At 42.7% G+C, this 14,670-nt stretch overlaps 1 pseudogene; it reads right to left on the bottom strand.

The window, feature by feature from the left end:
• Positions 1 to 8,272: 8,272 nt before the first annotated feature.
• LOC123970953 overlaps positions 8,273 to 14,670 on the bottom strand; it is a 6,535-nt pseudogene continuing 137 nt past the window's right edge.

Raw genomic sequence — 14,670 nt, forward strand, 5'->3', positions numbered from 1 at the left:
CTTTCCACACTGCTTTAAAAAGTTAAGAAGACGGTTAAAATCTAATTTTGTCAGCTCAGACTGCTGAAGAGCTGTGTCATTTGTTCCGACATGGACTATCACTCTTGTGATGGAGGACGGGAGCGACGGCATCAGGTCCTGGAGTTTTTTTAAAATGTCAGCTGTGGTGGCACCGGGGAAGCAGTGAGTGGTAGCGTTAAAGAAACGGAGGTTTCTGGTTATGGAGTCACCAATTATTAGTGTGGTTGGGGAGAAAAGGGGACGAGGAGATGCCGGTTGTGGGGTTCCAGAGCAGGACTGAGCAGAATCTGCTTCAACACTGCGTGTGGACTGAGGATGGAGTGTGTGAGCTGCCGAGTGTTGTGTTGGAGTAGCAGTAACAGACCTGAGAGAAGGGCTACCCGACGGTGCAGGGTAGAGACGGCCTCCGGAGCGTTTGAGCACAGCCTCCTTCAGGATCCTACGTCGGGAAACGGAGGTTTTTGACCGGGATGACGGCCGCCGATCAGGCCCGGCGGCAGACTGGCGGCCCAGTGCAGGAGATGTAGCCGGTGAAGGAGATGCAACAGTGTCGGCAGGCACTGTGCGCCGAAAGAGATCCGTATCAGGGAGACTCGAAGCTGCAGGTGCATCCGCTGGTTGGACCGGAGTGTCGTTAGACAAGGCTGCATAGCGGTTGGAGAGGCCGATGTGCGGAGGAGAGGCAGCCCCATCCGAGCCTCTCTTGCAGCCATGGACCACCACTTCAGCCCAGGTTGACTGATGCTTCGGAGTCGAGCAGGATGAAAGCCTGGGAAGACTAGAGGGGTCCCAAAACATGGTGTCCTGGATGTTAGCGGTTGCGCTAAGAGAAACAATCTGTTTGGCTTGTACTGAAGCCACATCCATAAAGCCAGTCAGCAGGGAATCTTTCTCTTTGAGTTCCTCTGAAAGTCGTCGGATGTCTTCCATAAGGTCAGCAATCTTCTTGTTCGCTTTCTTAAGGAGTGTGCAGTCCTCATGGGGCAGAGTTATTTCGGCTAGCATAGTCACCGGAGCTTTGTTGCGATCAGTAGCGTTGATCGCGTTTTTACGGTCATCTAGCTTAAAATCCATGTCGGATGACTAAAATCCTTAACCCACGTAAAACTTAAATAAAGTTAAGTTAAATAAAAAGGATATAAAAAAATGTAACGAAAGAAGAGTGGATTAAAACTGGATAAGAGTCCGGTTTAAGACGGAGCTTCCGACAGGTGGCTACAGACGCCAACGCATGCGCAGAGTGCAGATTACGTCAGCAATTACGTCAGAGATCTTGTGACAAGCTGAAGGCCACTATCAGAGCAACCTGGGCTCTCATAACACCTGAGCAGTGCCACAGACTGATGGACTCCATGCCACGCCGCATTGCTGCAGTAATTCAGGCAAAAGGAGCCCCAACTAAGTATTGAGTGCTGTACATGCTCATACTTTTCATGTTCATACTTTTCAGTTGGCCAACATTTCTAAAAATCCTTTTTTTGTATTGGTCTCAAGTAATATTCAAATTTTCAGAGATCCTGAATTTGGGATTTTCATTAGTTGTCAGTTTTAATCATCACAATTAAATGAAATAAACATTTGAAATATATCAGTCTGTGTGTAATGAATGAATATAATATCCAAGTTTCACTTTTTGAATGGAATTACTGAAATAAATCAACTTTTTGATGATATTCTAATTATATGACCAGCACCTGTATGTTAGAGGTCGCACGCCTCTGGAGCAACGAAGGGTTAAGTGTCTTGCTCAGGGACACAATGGTGGATGGATTACAGTGGGAGATTGAACCCGGGTCTCTCACACCAAAGGCAGGCATCTTATCCATTGCGGCATCAACTATCAACATCAATTGGCAAGTGAGGACCCCAACCCGCACACTGAGTGAGCACGATGACACTCCGTGCCCGGCAGCCCCCTGTGTATCCTGTCTGCTAGGGAGAAGAGAGCGCGAGTGGCAGAACTTGCTGGCGAAAGTCAGGGGAGAAACACCAGCAGCAAGTCCCAGCCCAGCAGCAATCATTACATCATAATAAACTTATTTAGCTAAACATCTTCATCTTAATTTCCCATACATTCATAACCTTTTTTCCCTGTTCCTATGCAATAACAATGCCACAACAATTTTTATTAAAGATACTAATAGTGTTTTTGTGGTATAGAAGACCTTCAAGAAACTTCAGGATGACACCTGCCTCCTAGGTTTGAATAAGCAAGTCACCACTGCAGAACAAGACCATGAAACCTGAGCTGAAACACGTAAGTCACAGTGATAACTAACGAAATGTCATGTGTCAGTCAGAAGGCTAAAATAGTTAGAAATTCACTCTCCAGTAAATATTTGCCAACAGTTTGAGAAATGTTTGACAGATGGGTTTGGGTTACTCCTTTGATAAAACTAAAGGGGCTGATGTTTTTTAGAACACCGCTCATCCCTTTCCCAGACTCAGAAAGAAGCACAGTCACAGATTCATCAGTATGAACAATGTCAAAGTATTAATATTTGTACAGTACTTGAGGTAAGGCTACTGGGTTACCACACATAATACAGTGATGCTCATTTATGAAGTAAGAAGTTGAGCTGCTGTGTTTTAAATATATTGTGCTATGATGAGAAGAATAATAACTAAACCACTTGTACTGAGCAAGGGAGTTAAAATGTTACTCTGCAGTGAGTTTTTCTGCCATTGTTAATTCTATTTAATTCTAAGTAAACAAGAGTTCTGAACAAGAGTTTTGAACCAGCACAAGCTGGAAGACCTGTTTGGAGGGCATTGCAATATTCGAGGCGAGAGATAACCATGACCTGTATGAGAAGCTGAGTGGCATACTGAGTAAGGTAGGGCCTGATTTTTCTTATGTTGTATTAGGGCTGGACAATTAATTGGAAAATAATCAACACCGGATAATTAAGGGGTGCACACTTTAAATCGACCTGCAATTTATCACATATTTCCATTTTAACCGTATTAGGCTACTGATAAATGCTTTGGTAATAAATACAGGAACTACAATGTGCTATTTTATTTTAGTTCACAGTCACATTTTAATTGAATTGTGCTTTACAAACGCATATACTGAAAGCGATGCCATTTCATTTGTGTATCCCTCTCTCTAAAGAGATTTGTGATGCGACTGGCTGGCCTGCATTATCATCCAGGCAGAGCGCCTCTTCAACCCCTGTTCTTGGTAGGACACAGCCGTGGACAGCTGCGAAAGGGAGAGTTAGCAACAAACCTCCACAACAACCGAGTGTGCAACAGCAGAATAGATTTTCACCACTATTGCAGGACTCTGGATCTCCGTCTGATGACCTGGATAACATCCCGTCCTCACACAGAAGGGTAAGGACTGAGAGTAAATCAGAAAGTAAAAGGCTGCAGGGAACGCTAACGACTGGGCCTCAAACTCTGATTGTGGATGACGCTGCTGTAAACGATGTAAGAAGCATGAGCAGTAAGAACAACAAAATACTCTGCTTTCCGAAGGATATATATAATCCTGCATATCGTGAACATCATAGCTGAACATCCTACTGTGAAAAACATCATACTGCACATCGGGACCAATGATCCAACGAAGGTTAAAATCAAGGGTAATCGGGACCAATGATGTTGTGAAGCAACAGTCTGAAGTGTTGAAAGAGGACTTTAATAATCTGTTGAACACGGTCAGCTCTTTGAATGCTGAGGAGTTTATCAGTGGCCCTATACCGCCAATCCAAAGAGGAGCTGAGAGATTCAGCAGACTGATGGCATTGAACACGTGGCTCTCAACGGCATGTACTGTCCATTCAGTGCATTTCATCGAAAACTTTTACTTTCTGTGGGACCGCAGACATCTTTTTAAGGCAGATGGACTTCGCCTTAACAAGTCAGGAGTAACATTGTTTAGCTCCAACCTGTTTTACTTTCTGCGTCACGCATCCGTTCCCTCTGCCAAGGACAAGAGACAAGAGGAATCTAAACAAGAAGAAGACATAACAACACACCAGAAACCTTGAAGGAGAGCCACCTCAGCCCCCGCCGGAAGAGATCTCTGATCACGGGAGACATCTGAGCCAAGAGGAAGAGCCTCCACCACCCTCACTGAAAACCAACAGTGAGGATTCACCATCTTTACCCCCCCAATCCCCATCTAGGTCACCCTTATCTCCAGACACCCTTTCTCCCCTCTCCCCCCTGTTGGACTTCACTGATCACATGGAAGACCTGGTTAGAGCTGGGACAAAATTTACTCACCGCCCCTTCCCTCGCTCCACTCCCATTTTCTCTACCATAAACCCCCCTCACCGTCCACCTCCACCACTGGTTCTAAGTCCCGGCTACAAGAAAAATAGCACTCACGACTCTTCCCAGGACAACCAGTGTGCTGGTAGTCTTCTCCATCCCTGTCTTGATAGGTAACAGAAAAAGCATGGTGAATGTGAAGCACTCAACATATCCTGCAAGTTTAGTATTAATTCCTCGTCAGCCGCAGCCTGACGAAAAAAGTGGGCCAAATAATGTTTTTAACACACTAAAATTAGCTTTGTTAAGCGTTAGGTCTTTGGCAGGAAAAACATTTTTAATCAATGATTTTATAATCACACACAATCTTAATTTCATGTTTTTAACTGAAACTTGGTTGGGCCAAGATAACAGTGCACCTGTCCTTATCGAGTCTACCCCTCCCAACTTCGGTTTTATGAGTGAAGCTAGAGTGCATAAGAGAGGAGGTGGAGTTGCCATTTTGTTAAATCACTCCCTCCAATGCAAAAGGATGTCTTACGGGAATTTTGCTTCTTTTTTGAATATGTGGCTCTTCAGCTGAATTCCTCTTCTCGAGCAATTTTTCTAAATATCTACAGGCCCCCTAAATACTGTGCAAACTTTTTTGATGACTTTGGTGAACTGCTGTCTATAATCTGTATTGACTGTGTGTTTATTGTTGGTGATTTAACATCCATGTTGACAACCCCCAGGACAGAGGGACTGAAGAACTGTTTTGTGTTCTTGATAATTATGGACTGACTCAACATGTGACGAGGCCCAAGCACGTGTCTGTAGCCTCTGAACTTCTATCTACCAGGGCCTGCAATGAATTTGCTTCCTTCTTCACAGACAAAATTCAAACAATTAGACAAGCAATCAGTGCCTCCATGTCAGTAACAGGATATGTCTTGTCCCTGTGTCCACTTAACCATAAAAACCTGGAGGACATAATACAACATCTGAAATCCTCCTCATGCTGCCTTGAAATTCTGCCAACAGGTTTTTTCAAAAATGTTTCTAAATGCATGGCCTCAGATTTACTACAAATTGTCAACATGTCTCTTCTCTCTTTTTTCCCACAGGCCCTGAAAACTGCAGTCATTAAGCCACTGTTTAAAAAGAGCAATTTAGACAGTTCACTAATGAGCATTTATAGGCCCATATCAAATCTCCCATTTTTAAGTAAAATCACTGAAAAAGCTGTTTTTCAACAGCTTAGTGCTTTCTTGGCACTAAATAACAGTTTTGATGTCTTCCAGTCAGGTTTTCGACCACACCACAGCACTGAGACAGCTCTTGTTAAGGTCTTCAATGACATTTAAACACCGACAGTGGCAGAATTTCAGTCTTAGTATTATTGGATCTCAGTGCTGCATTCGACACGGTCGACCAAAACATATTACTAGACAGACTTGAAAACTGGGTTGGACTTTCTGGCACAGTATTAAAATGGTTTGAATCCTACTTAAAGGACAGGGACTACTTTGTGTCTATAGGTAATCACACATCTGAGCTGACAAAAATTACATGTGGAGTTCCCCAAGGCTCCATTCTGGGACCTCTTTTGTTTAACATTTACATGCTTCCACTGGCTCAGATTATGAAAAACAACAAAATATATTACCATAATTATGCAGATGACACACAGATTTACATAACCATTTCACCAGGGGACTATATATCCCATACAGGCGCTGAGTAACTGTATTAAGCAGGTCAACAATTGGATGTGCCAGAATTTTCTTCAATTAAACAAGGATAAAACTGAAGTTATTGTTTTTGGAGCCAGGGAGGAACGATTGAAAGTCAGTGCTCGACTTCAAATCTTGGTGTAGTGATGGACTTAGACCTGAATTTGAGGAGCCACATTAAGACAATTACAAAGTCAGCCTACTATCACCTGAAGAATATATCAAGGATTAAAGAACTTATGTCTCAGCAGGACCTGGAAGAGCTTATCCATGCATTTATCTTCACTCAACTTGACTACTGTATAAGTGTCCTTACAGGGCTCCCTAAGAAATCCATCAGACAGCTGCAGCTGATTCAGAACGCTGCTGCTCGAGTCCTCACTAAGACCAAAAAGGTGGATCACATCACTCCAGTTCTGAGGTCTTTACATTGGCTTCCTGTATGTCAAAGAATTGATTTCAAAATCCTTCTGTTAGTTTATAAAGCACTAAATGGTTTAGACCAAAATACATTTCTGATCTTCTGCTTCGTTATGAACCATCCAGACCTCTCAGGTCGTCTGGGACAGGTCTGCTTTCTGTCCCCAGAGTCACAACTAAACAAGGAGAAGCAGCGTTCAGTTATTATGCTCCGTATATTTGGATATATTATTTCCCAGATAACTGCAGGTCTGCTGAAACAGTCAGTTCTTTTAAATTAAGACTGAAGACTTTTCTTTTTACAATTGCTTTTAATTATTTAAGATTTTTCTTTTTATTGATAATTTACACTGCACTGTAACTTTTACTGTCCTGTTTTCTTTTTTTGTTTTTAGCTTTTTATCATTGCTTTTAATTATTTTCCATTCAACTCTTTAAACCCTGATTGTAACACTGTAACCTTTATTATATTTTATGATGCTTTTAAACTTTTTTATATTTCCTTGTTGCTTTTATGTTTTATATAAAGCACTTTGAATTACCTTGTTGTTAAACAAGGTAAACATTTTGTGCTATACAAATAAACTTGCCTTGCCTTACATATTTTATGTTTTAAGCTGCTGTTTTGTTTCATTAAAGTGTCATGTTAAAACATATAAATTCCCTCAGCCAGGGGCAGACTGGCCCAATAATTCAGGCCAGGACTCCATCCCAGGGCCAACCTGTTCACGCAAACCACCAGGCCGTTAATTTTGTAATGGGTACCAAACTATGTATAGATTTGGTCACTATGTTCGTTTGGGAAGAAAGTTATCCACATTACAAAATACAGCCATTTGGGACTGACCATTTAATTAGCCTATCTGATTACTGAGTTTTTAAGCTATTCTATGGCTCCGGGTGCACCCTCAAACACTCCCGAAATAGCTTACACCAATAGCACATACAAATGTACCAAAAACAATTAGCCTACACTTTTAAAGAGAGAATGAGATACAAAGAGTTTGCTCGATGATTATTTTTTATTCAAACGTCAATCATATTAAAAGTATCCAAAAACGTCACACATACTGAACAGGTAACTGAACTTGAACAATGAAACAATGATAGTAAGTTCGCTATGATGGAAAAAATCCTAGACATTTAAAAAACAAAAACACATTTTAAAGACATTTTTGCTTAAGGTTATCACCGTCAAAATCTCATACCCATGCCTACAGTGAACTATGATTTAATCGGGATTTTTTGATTTAGGTCATAACGTCCAGCCCTATGTCGTATAGAGCAAAGAGGCACGACCGAGAGACACACTGCTCATGACGATGGGTGAAGATTGAAACATAAGACAGACTGGTAAGTCAAAGGATTTGTTTTTCGGCTCAGCTCCCTCTTCACCACAACGGCCGGTACAATGCCTACACTACGGCTGATGGTGCGCCCAACGGCCTGTCCATCTCACGTGCCATTGTCACTCATGAACAACATCCAGAGAAAATTAAACTATTACTTTAACTTAACTATGATGCACTTGTAGCTACATATAGCCCCTTTAACTGAGAAAAGTATAAAGAAAAGATTTTAATTTTTTTGTATTTTGTCAACATGAACAACATATTCATGTTCATATTCATATCATGCTTGCAACACTCAACAAAAGTTGGAACAGAGGCATGTTTACCATTGTGTTATCTTTCCTTTAATTGGCACTTTATAATCATTTGGGAAGTGAAGATACTGATTTTCACTGTTTTGGAATTGGAATTGTTTTTCCTAACCAACCCATAAAGCATTTTTATATGGACAATGGCATCAGAAAACATTTGGCCATTTATTGTATCTTCCAGCTGAATCATGTCAGTATTCCAGACCAGAGAAAAACAACATACACATTCACAGTAACACTCTGCTTTTATTGGAACAACAGCCAGAATTCAAAACAACACATGACGGAAGGTACAAGTCAACGGCATTTCACCATTTAATGATCAGAGCTTCCATCTTTAAAGGGACTGGAAAAGGAAGACGTTTACAATGGAAATCTGTTCAATCACTTTGTGCAAAGTTAAGTCATTAATTTATTACAAGAACCTAAAAGATTTCTGTAACAGTGATCCTGTACTCAGCTAATCTGTTCAGCTATGGGAATGTTTCTCTAACATCACGAGACTCTCCCTCCTACAGAGAACATAGAGACAGTGAGGAACCAGACCGGTACCAGACTGCAAACCCAGGATAAAGAGGTTCAGTGAATGTGGTGTTGAAGGTGTGGAGGTGGATCAGTGTGGAGGAGACTCTGTAGAAGGACAGAGTGCCTGCAGGACAGTCCACATACACTGCTACTCTGTTAGAGGAGGAGGAGGAGGAGATGGATGTTCTTGTGTTATTGTGCCAGACAGAGTAACGACCATCAGAACACGTCAGACTCCAGGACTGATCATTCCCTCCAAACCTGCAGTCATCACTGTCTCCTCTCCTTCTGATTCCTCTGTAACTCACTGATATGTCAACTCTTCCTCTCCACTCAACCTCCCAATAACAGCGACCAGTCAAACGATTTCTACACAGCAGTTGTTCCCAGTAGTCAAACCTGTCTGGATGATCAGGATATGGCCGATCCTCCTCTTTCACATATGTCACCTTCCTATTGTTGTCAGACAGTTTGATCTTTCTGTGTACACTGTTTGTGTCGAGGGTGAGTTCACAGGAATCTGATGGAGAGAACGAGACACAATACATCTGCAGTTATTAATCTATAATTGTGTATTTTTGTGTATGTTAAAGATACTACATGTAACATTTTAGAACATCATCGTACATTGTGTTATGCTATATCATGAAACACAATATATACACAACTTTTGATTGTGTAATCAGAATTCTTTTTAATCTTTAAAGAAATGCAATCTGTCGTTTTAAATTTTTAATGGTGTCAATTTATGCATGTTAATCTTTAAAAAAAAACACTCAGAATCTTGTGCGAGCCAGAATGTAAATCTGTTTGTTTTTTTTTTGAAGAGAATAGACTCTTTCTGCACCCATTTTTGACTGACTCCAGTAAATTTTTGGACTTAAAATTACTGTCTATTTTGGCAGGATTTTTAAGGTTGTGAAGACGGATTTAAGGGTTTTAGCTGGCCTAGTCTGAACTTTTTCTTTATCACTATCATCATGACATCAGAGATTTGAATGAGTGAAGTCACAGTCTGAAGATGGTTGAATTTATGCTGCTATTATACTGTTATTATGAATCAAATGAAAAACACTCTTACATTTCCTCAGACCTGGTCTCAACCATTGGACTCCACCAGGCTCCAACCTGAAAGAAGGAGGGGGGTCAAACCAGCACATCCTCTTTCAGCATCAAACATGGACACTACATTCCCGTGTATGTATTTTTTTCTACGGCTCATTATTTTCAGTTCTCATTCATTCTAATGTCATTATACTACTTACCTGTCTACCAGGTATGAATCAGATTATACACAGTTATTTAAAAAAAAAAGCTTCTCGGCACGGCTTTCTGCTGTTCTTCCTTGGGGCAGAGTACAGCTTTCCCCGGGACATGCGGTCTGGGGTCCTTGGGGGGTCACGGGGTGCCCTGGCTTCTGGGGGTGGGGGTCTCTGCGCGGGTTGATCCGGTTGTGGTTTGGAGGGCTGCAGTGGGATTGTAGGGCGACTGTCGATGCATCTTGATGCCTTGTGCTTTTTCCCTGGGCAGGGTCTCTGAATGGCTGCTGGGCATTTAGTTTGTACATTGGAGTCCGGGGGAGGCATTTCCTTGTTGGCTTGAAGGGACCAGTTTGCATCCCTGTTTTGCTTCGTTGTCCATGCTTCCCCATTTCTCTGTCGGCCAGTTGTTGGATCCTTCTGGATACTGAGGTATATAGTTAGTTTTCGGGATGTGCAGTGTGGGTGCGGGGCAGGGCTGTGCTCCGGTTTGTTCTGGGCTTGTGCCTGGAGTTCTCGGCCCTTGACGGGTGGGTGAGTTGGTGGTGGCATGCAGCTGAGCTGGTTGAGTTTTGCCTCGTTGCTGGTTTGGCTGGTGTTGCACCGCGGCCGGGTGGCGTGCTGGGTAATGCTCGCGCAGTGTGCACGTTGGGCTCGTTGGGCTCGTCACTTGTGCATTGGTGTTGATGATTGCGTGGCATTTGGGCATTTTGGTTGTTCGCTGCGCGGCGGTCATCTGGGAGTCTTTGTTTTTTTGATTGATTTATTTCTCCCACCCCTATCGGCTACTGGGGTTCTTGCCTGCCTGTTGCTGGGGTAGGTGTGGCACAGTCGTGGCGTCCCACTCTCACTAACAACTACATTCTTTAACAGGCTTATGCGCACACACATGTACAGACACACATACAGACACATTCACTCACACTCACACAGACGCACACAGTCTCACACATAGACACAAACAAATTTAGGTTGTCCCTGGTAGAATTATTCCTGATTCTTTTCTTTTAGTTACTTAGTTAAATTAATTGTTATTATTCCAGCTCTCGTGGCTGTGCTGTGTTGCATATTTAGTGTGTGTGACTGTTTCTTGTTTTAATTTTTCTCTTAGTTGTCATACTATGTCAGCTGTTTATTGCTGCTGTTTGGCTGGTTGTCTTTTACTATTATTATTATTTTTATTGTTTGTTTTTGTTTGTTTGTTGTTGTTTTTCTCCTCCCCAAGCCCCCTCTCTGTTCTATTGCAGGTTTCGTTGCTTTCTGCAATTGGTGTTTCCCACTGCTTTTCCCTGTTGTCCCCACCTACCATCCCCCTTCTCTTACAAGTCTTGTGCCTTTCTCTGTGCTGTCTGTTTGTGCCCCCCCCCATCCCCGTGTCTGCCCCCCTGTCCGGCCCGGTGACAAATCAATACATAATTAAATAAATAATAAAACAGACAAAGGAGTATATTAAAACTCTCTTGTTAAAGTAAAATCTGGCACAATATGGTATCCAGGTCATTATACTCTATACCAGGCTGCTGGGCAGGACAGGTTAAAAAAAAAAAATAATATAAAATTTATGAAGCAGAATGTTAGAGATTTTTCATGGCTCAGCTGCAATGAGGTTGTAAAAATCCGGGAAAATAAACAGTGAAGCATATAGTTAGTGATTGCTGCTCGTTTGTCTAGTGTTGTCTTGGTTCTGGTCAGATAACTCCTAGAAATGAACTTTAGGTACATTTCTTCATTTACTGTTGTAAAACTCCTTTTGTGAAGTTGTAAACTTAAAGCTTGGGTGGGCAATTTTGGACAACTAGCAAGGGACAGCTAGATTTTGAAAGTTTTGAACTGAAAAAAATCCTCCACCCTTCAGGCATCTTTCCAAAGGTATTTTACCACCTAGACCCCATTTTTTCATGTTTTGTGTCTAAATGACTAATGGGGACAATATCCTTTTAAAATCCAGTACTGAGCGAGTGTGCTGCAGCTTTCCGTTAATAGCGCACCACCAATCCATATGTCCACTGAAAGCGCTTGTTTTTGCCACTTACAAGATCATATTTTTTTGCACCCCAACAGGTTTGTGGCATCCAACAGCAATACTGATCCAATTTTTTTTTAAATATGGCTAGGATTGGCCATTGCCATTTTTATTTTTGATAGATCTGTTCTCAATTCATTTGAACATTTGACCAGACTAGAAGGTCCACCGTTATGTGAAAATGATTGATGGCCTGTTTTCATTTGTCTTTCCACAATAATTAAAGAACATTGTGTCACTTTGTTTCATGAACTGTTGGATCAGACAGTCAGCCTTTGTTAGCTTGTTGTGTCAGTGAACATGACCCAGGCTAACAGTGTCACAAAGTAAATGTTTGCAGCTCCTCTATCATATTGACTGTGACTGCTGCAGGCCTCTTCATACCTGAGAGTGTCCAGTCTCCAGTGTGGATCCTCCAGTCCAGCACACAGCAGCTTAATTTCTGAGTCTCCTGGATGATTGTAGCTCAGGTCCAGGTCTCTCAGGTGGGAGGGGTTGGAGCTCAGAGCTGAGGCCAGAGAAGCACAGCCTTCCTCTGTGATCAGACAGCCTGACAGCCTACAAACACACAAAGCAACACACATAGCAGATCATCTGAGGGTGCTGTGAGGATTGGGGTAGCGGTAGCAGTTTTGATTCCAGGGGAGCAATATTCAGTGTGAACATAAACTGATTTTTAACACTTAAATCCCTAAAAAATACAAATAATTATAATCCTCATATAAAACATATAGATGATCATTTATTCACTCACTCATTGTCAACCCCTTACCCTGGGTTACAGGGCCGTGGAGGGCTGGAGCCTCTCCCAGCTGACATTTGGTGAAAGGCGCATATAGATTATAGTTTATTTAAATATCTCAAGTCATTCAAGACAAAAAAAATAACTTGATCTTACCTGAGTCTTTCCAGTTTACAATGTGGACTCTCCAGTCCAGAAGCAAACAGCTTCACTCCTGAGGCCTGGAGGTTGTTGTTACTTAGGTCCAGCTCTTTCAGATTGGAGGACTGGGAGCTGAGAACTGAAGACAGAGCTTCACAGCTTCTCTCTGAGAGGTTACAGCCACTCAATCTGAATGGACAATTTACAGTTAAAACTCAATTTGTAATAGTTGTGTATCTAAAATATTTTCAGTATATGCAAGTATCTATGTGCATACAGAGCTTTGTTGGATGCTTTGACCACTGGCAGCAGCCTCAGAAGAGCCTCCTCTGAAGCAGAATATTTCTTCAGGTCAAACACGTCCAGATCTTTTTCTGATGACAGTAAGATGAAGACCAGAGCTGACCACTGAGCAGGAGAGAGTTTATCTGTGGAGAGACTTCCTGAACTCAGGGACTGTTGGATCTGCTCCACTAGAGAACGATCATTCAGTTCATTCAGACAGTGGAACAGATTGATGCTTCTTTCTGGACAAGAGTTCTCCTCAATTCTCTCCTTCATATACTGGCCTATATCCCAATTGGTCTGTGAGCATCTTTCTGTCTGTGTCAGCTGTCCCTTTAAGAAATCCTGATTGGTCCGCAGTGAAAGTCCCAGGAGGAAGCGAAGGAACAAGTCCAGGTGTCCATTTGGACTCTGTAAGGCCTGGTCCACTGCACTGTGGTAGAACTGTTTCACAGCAGATTCATCACTTCTTGTTTCAGACTTCTGTGAGGTTGGTTGTTCTTCTGCCAGCAGATTGACACCAGAGTTGATGAAGGTCAGATGGACATGAAGAGCAGCCAGAAACTCCTGAACACTCAGATGGACGAAGCAGAAGACCTTGTCCTGGTACAGCCCTCTCTCCTCTTTAAAGATCTGTGTGAACACTCCTGAGTACACTGAGGCTGCTCTGATATCGATGCCACACTCTGTCAGGTCTGATTCATAGAAGATCAGGTTTCCTTTCTGCAGCTGCTCAAAAGCCAGTTTTCCCAGAGACTCAATCATCATCCTGTTCTCTGGACTCCAGTGTGGATCTGTCTCAACTCCTCCATCATACTTAATGTTCTTCACTTTGGACTGAACCACCAGGAAGTGGATGTACATCTCAGTCAGGGTCTTGGGCAGCTCTCCTCCCTTTCTGGTCTTCAACACCTCCTCCAGAACTGTAGCAGTGATCCAGCAGAAGACTGGGATGTGGCACATGATGTGGAGGCTTCGTGATGTCTTGATGTGGGAGATGATGCTGCTGGCCTGCTCCTCATCTCCTCATCTCTTCTTGAAGTACTCCTTCTTCTGTGGGTCAGTGAACCCTCTGACCTCTGTCATCATGTCAACACACCCAGGAGGGATCTGATTGGCTGCTCCAGGTCGTGTGGTTATCCAGAGGCGAGCAGAGGGAAGCAGGTTCCCCCTGATGAGGTTTGTCAGCAGCACATCCACTGAGGTGGACTCTGTAACATCAGTCAGGACCTCATTGTTGTGGAAGTCCAGAGGAAGTCGACACTCATCCAGACCGTCAAAGATGAACACAACCTGGAACTCTTCAAAGCTGCAGATTCCTGCTTCTTTGGTTTCAGGAAAGAAGTGATGAACAAGTTCCACCAAGCTGTACTTTTTCTCTTTCAGCACATTCAGCTCTCTGAAAGTGAATGGAAATGTGAACTGTATGTCCCGGTTGGCTTCGTCTTCAGCCCAGTCTAGAGTGAACTTCTGTGTTAAGACTGTTTTCCCAATGCCAGCCACTCCCTTTGTCATCACTGTTCTGATTGGTTCATCTCTTCCAGGTGAGGCTTTAAAGATGTCTTCTTGTCTGATGGTTGTTTCTGGTCTGGCTGGTTTCCTGGATGCTGTTTCAATCTGTCTGACCTCATGTTCATCATTGACCTCTG

Source organism: Micropterus dolomieu, linkage group LG01 (genome assembly GCF_021292245.1).
Source record: "Micropterus dolomieu isolate WLL.071019.BEF.003 ecotype Adirondacks linkage group LG01, ASM2129224v1, whole genome shotgun sequence".
In the NCBI taxonomy this organism is placed as follows: domain Eukaryota; kingdom Metazoa; phylum Chordata; class Actinopteri; order Centrarchiformes; family Centrarchidae; genus Micropterus; species Micropterus dolomieu.